This window comes from Quercus suber, unplaced genomic scaffold (assembly GCF_002906115.3).
Source record: "Quercus suber isolate HL8 unplaced genomic scaffold, Cork oak 2.0 scaffold_404, whole genome shotgun sequence".
In the NCBI taxonomy this organism is placed as follows: domain Eukaryota; kingdom Viridiplantae; phylum Streptophyta; class Magnoliopsida; order Fagales; family Fagaceae; genus Quercus; species Quercus suber.
Window position 1 is genome coordinate 301424 of NW_027069855.1, and position 6072 is coordinate 307495.

The following is a 6072-nucleotide window of genomic DNA, read 5'->3' on the forward strand; positions in this document are numbered from 1 at the left end:
AAAAAAAAAAAGGTTACAAACATGCTAGTACACACATTCTTTGAAAAAAAAAATCTTTTTTGGTCATTTTCAATTTAATGAATGCAAAAGAACTCAAAATGAAAAATGCATGAAAAGTTAATGGAATTCAATTGGTCAACCACAACATAAATTGTAAGTCAAATAAGCTTCTTAAGCTATCATTTTCATTCAAATCTCACAACTATAAATTCTAACCATAAACAAGTATGACCCATATGTTCTCATTTTATGCTAGTGCAATGCTAGGGATACAAAAATCCACAAATTTTGCTACAACTCGCCATATAACAAGTTGTGAGTGGTAGAAGTGTGGACCCAACATTTTACCTCCACCATTCACAACGTCCCCACTAGGGATGACAGTGGGCAAGGCGGGTTCGAAAGATGGGGTCTTCACCCCCCCCACATGGTTTTATCTTACCACATCCTCGCCTTGCCTACATGACAAGGAAAATTTTCTTGCCTCATTCCGCCCCTTGGGGCTCCACAAATCCTTGCCCCACCCTGTAAAACTCTACTTCTTATTAATTTGCCCAAACTATTACAATTGTTTTTAATAAAACCTGTTTTGTTAATAAATATATACTTGAAATTACAAATAACTTTATCCCATCAAATCAAACTAATTTTAAGCAAAAATTGAATAATATTATTAAAGTGTTTAACAAGACAATATCACAACAAAAACAAAAATCTCATAATACAAAATCAATGATTTAATAGTATATAGATTTTGTGGTGCCCAAACCTGAGAGTGATGTTTTTAGGGACAAGGACTTGGGCTCCCAATTTACTTGTTGGTGGGTTTCCTTGCACTCCTATGGATTGTTGCCTCAAACATTGCCTGATAGCCCAATCTCTTTTACTTTCGTGATTCTAAGCCTAGTTCTCACCTACTCACTAATTTTTCTTCTCCCTCTCTTTTTCTCTCCTTTTTTTCCTCCCTTGAATCCCCTCACTATTTGTCCCCCTCCCTTTTTATAGTCTCTCCTTAGTAGGGGTTCAAATGATTACTTTTTCATAATTTCCCACGTAATCTCACTTCTGCTTGGAATCACAAAGAAAATCATTCCTTTTGAGGATTTTCGTTGAAACTTGTCCCAGACGCCAAATAACATTTGGTATTGAACATCCCAAAGGCACTAATAGTACTTGAGGACCGACCTGGATTTGACCGCCCCCTCAACAGCCTCCCCCAGGCTTGTTAGTAGGTATTGGGCCTAACTTGGCCTACACACAATAGGATTCCCCTGAACGTCAATCTTTGAACCCTTGCACACTTGTTATTGGGCTGGGCCTATCCCTACAGTGTTGGGTCGATTTGTTTATAATAAGACAAAACAGAATGTTAAAATTGGTACTCTATTTTCAACCTTGCTAGAGAAAGAAAAAAGAGAGAGGCAGTAATCCTTGTTGGGTAGAATAAAATAAGTTGATGATATGTTTATTTAAATAGTAAGGTTTTAGGATGTGAAAAATTACAATTTAGCCCTTATAATGCAGGGCGGGATGGGGATGGACCAGGTTGGGTCTAAAAAGTCTAAACACATCCCGCCTTGTCCTGTGGTACAAAGCTAAAATCTCGTTCCATCCTCGTCCTACCACCTTTACAGGGCGGGGAAAACCTGCGTGGGGTAAAGTGGGGAGAGGTGGGTCAAGCGGGGCGGGGCAAAATTGCCATCCCTAGTCCCCATATGGCAAGTTGTGACAAAAATTGTGGACTTTTTTTGTGTCCCTGTCATTTTCCTTTTATGTAACTCTGGATTTATTAATCTTCATGATATGAACTCATGCCAAGTTTTAGCTTGAAGTTAAAATAATCTAAAACTTATGTCAACAAACTCAAGTCAATTATATTGGGGCGAAAATATACTTTCAAACTTTTGATGCATACAAAGTACAAACTACTATCTCAATTTGAGATAGTGACTTAAAAAAAAAAAAAATGAACTATTCATGTTTAAGTGGTGTGATTGGTTAGTAATATTGAAAAAAATATCAAAGCTCTTAGAGCTCCGAAAAAGATTAATATCTTTCTAAAAAAACTAAATATTACAACTACCCTTTGCAGCTTTGATCATATATTTTTAGTCTGTTTAGTGCAAAGGTAGTTGTGGGATTGAATTTGATATTTGAAGCTAAATGGTAAGATTTTGTGGATTAAAAAAAAATGTAATTTTTGTGAAATTTCACTCCACTGTTTTCTTTGAGGAACACTTTAAAATTCAATTATCATGTTGATGCAATTGTTTTGGGGTTTATAACTCTTGCTTTTTAAGGATAATTTTGTTGGTATTGATTTTTGGTGGATGCTGGTGGAAAGAAGAAAATGCTAATAGAGAGAGAAAATTAGTCATGTACTGAGAAATATAGTGTGAGTGTGGCTTCCAAGAGACTGAAAGAAAACAAAAAAAGTTGCAGATTGATTTTTTTTTTTTTTTTGATAAATAATTTTTTTTTGTTTTTATTCTTTAAAATTGTTGAATAAAGCTTTTTTTTTTTTGTTTATATATATATATATATATATTTTGATGTGGCTTTTTTTTTTTCCTTCTTATGATGCTAATATATGGCTTTTTCAATAGCAATTTTTTTAAAATAAAAATATTCTTACTAACCACATGATGCTAGCTGAGAATTCCATCAACCATATCAACAACTTCCACCAACGAGATGATGATACTAATCAAGATGAAATATTTTTGAAAAACTCAAGGACCAAAAAAAAAAAAACCCCCAAAATATAGGGCCAAAAAGGTGTTTTGCCTATTAATTATAATAGATCCTAACCATTTAAAATTCAGTCTATTTTGTTAATTTCTTGGTTCATAATCTTCAAATTATATATATATATATATATATTTGGATCTAATATCGTTCAATCTACATCATTCCTCTCAATTTCACTTGAAACAGAGAAAAGTTCATTTTACGGTTAAAATTTTATTTCCAAAATTTGGTAGTTTATAAACTATCATGTTTTAAAATTTTTAAAGATGTTGCACAAGATTCACATTTTTATTTGTAACTAGTCGAAAACCCATGTAATGTACAAAAAATTTAAAATAATATAACTTTTTCTCATTTAAAAAAATATTTAAATATGAAATTTGATTATTATGGTAATTAATAAGACATTTATTATGACTGTATTTGTATATGGATATATATATATTCTACTATTTAAAGTAAATATCACATGTCAAGATTTTTTTTTTTACAAGAATCATGTGTTAATATTTTAATGGAGGGTTTAAGTATAGAATAAAATTTAAATTCAATTAAAAATGTATATATTAAAATAATTATATTTAAAATTGTGAAATCTCAAAAATATTATTTGCCATAATATTATGGACAAAATTTAGCTACAAATTTGGTTGTAAGCTTATGTTACAACTTTGCTCAATATTTTTTTTATTGAAGTTGAATTTTGACGAATCCACCATTAGATTACATCTTCTTCTTATATCATCCACGATTGCAAAACTTTTAGAAAATTAAAGATCAATAGGTATGTCAACAATAAATTGTTTAAATTGCAAGTTTTTATAGTTTAAAATTATGTATAAAATATAAGCTTATATATCATATAGTAAATAATATATGATTGACACAAAATTTGACATATGTATTAAGAGCATAAAGAACATGCAATTCAATTGTTAGGTTTTCAAACAGACAAAGTTTAACTACAAAATTAGTTGTAGCCTAATGCTACAACCTTACTCAATGTCTTTTTAATGAGAGTGAATTTTGACAAATCCATTATTGGATTACATCTTCTTCTTCTTATATCCTTCATACTTGCAAAATTTCTAAAAAATTAGAGATCAATAGCTATGTCATCAATAATTGTTTAAATTGCAAGTTTTTGTAGTTTAAAATTATGCATAAAATATAAGATCATAAATCATATAGTAAATAATATTCGATTGATATAAAATTTGACATATATATTAGAGCATAAAGAAAATGCAATTCAATAGTTAGATTTCTAAAATATGTAGTAATATTTATTTTATTGAGTAAGGTTGTAGCCTTACGCTACAATCAATTTTGTAAATAAATTTTGTCCTAATATTATAAGATCAACCAAAAATCAAATTTCCCCCGTTTGAACATAATTATAGATTATAAATTCGAGATTATATAGATACATAATCCAAGCCCTAATAAATTTAGGATAATGCTAACAAGTGTCCTTAAGGCAATTTTTAATAAACTATTTTTAAAAAGTTTTGACACAACTTTAAAAAATATATATATAAAAATCTTTTTACAAAAATAATTGTTTTTTTTCCCCATAAAAGGTTTCTAAAAATATATCCTAAACTGATACTGAAATCGTATGAGGCAACCCAAACTTATTCGATATGATAAATGAGAGTAGGATGAATGTATATATTTTCATTTTTTTTTGGTTATATGGAATAAGAAAAACACTCAAGAATTAAAATGATAGATAAGCTCACCACCAAATTAAACCCAAAGGAATATAGATATCACCACCCAAAGAATTTTAACTAAGAATACAGAACTAGATTGGCTCACCACTTAGTGGGATATAAAATATCGCCACCCAAAGAGATACAGAAACCGAAGCTCGCCACCCATAAGAATCCATGGAAGGGATAAAAGTTAATTTATAAGAAATCCATCTTTTGAGAAGCTCCAAGGCTAATGACTTGTATAATGCATAGAACAGCCCTTGGCTCATATAATGCGTAGAAGCACAAAGAAATCCATCTAAAAGATAAGAGTTTATTCAATTCAGCCAAATGACTTATATAATGCGTAGCACAACCCTCTAAGCATGAGAGAACGAAAATAGCAATTAAAAACATTACATTTTCTACTTAGAAGAACTAAAACATAAAAGCTAAATATTCCCTAAGAAAGCCCCAATTAAAATGTTGGGCAATTCTACTGTACCCCCCATTTTTTAGGGGGAGGAGGGGTTATGGTACCCACTATTAAGCAACCTGCTATACTAGGTTACTAAAACATCATATTTGATGGTACCATCTTTACATTTTGCAGTACCAACATCACATATGATTGTACTTTTGTCACATTCGGTAGTTCCCTTATTTTTCTCACATTTGATGGTACCATCCTCACATTGTACAGTATCAACATCACATGTGACTGTAATTTTGTCACATTTGGTGATTCTCTTATTTTTTTCTCACATTTAATGATATCATCCTCATATTGTGCAATATCAACATTACAAGTGATTGTATTTGTGTCACATTCAGTGATTTCCTTATTTTTTTTTCTCATATTTGATACTATTATCCTCACATTGTGTAGTACCAACATAATATATGATTGTACTTTTGTTACATTTGGTGAATTTTTTTTCTCACATTTGATGGTATCATCCTCACATTGTATAGTACCAACATCACATGTTACTTTATTTTTGTCATATCTGGTGGTTCCCTTATATTTTCTCGCATTTGATGGTACCATACTCACATTGTATGGTACCATCCTTACATTGTGCAGTGCTAACATCATATATGACTGTACTTTTGTCACATTCAGTGGTTCCCTTATTTTTTTCTCACATTTGATAGTACTGTTCTTACATTGTGCAGTACCAATATCACATATGACTATACTTTGTCACATTCAGTGGTTCCCTTATTTTTTTTTCTCATATTTGATGGTTCCATTCTCACATTTAGCAATACCAACATCACATTTGATTGTACATTTCTCATATTTGGTGGTACTTTAATTGTTTCCTCACATTTTATTGTTCTATTGTCACATTGGGCAGTACCAACGTGACTTGTGACTGTATTTTTGTCACATTCAATGGTTCCCTTATTTATTCTAACATTTGATGGTTCTATTGTCACATTGGGCAAAATTAACATCACATTTGACCATACTTTTGCCCCATTTCGTATTTTTTCTCACATTTGATAGTATCATTCTCAAATTGTGCAGTACCAACATGACATGTGACTGTACCTTTGTCACATTTGATGGTTCCTTTTATTTTTTTTTTTATCACATTTGATAATTCTATTG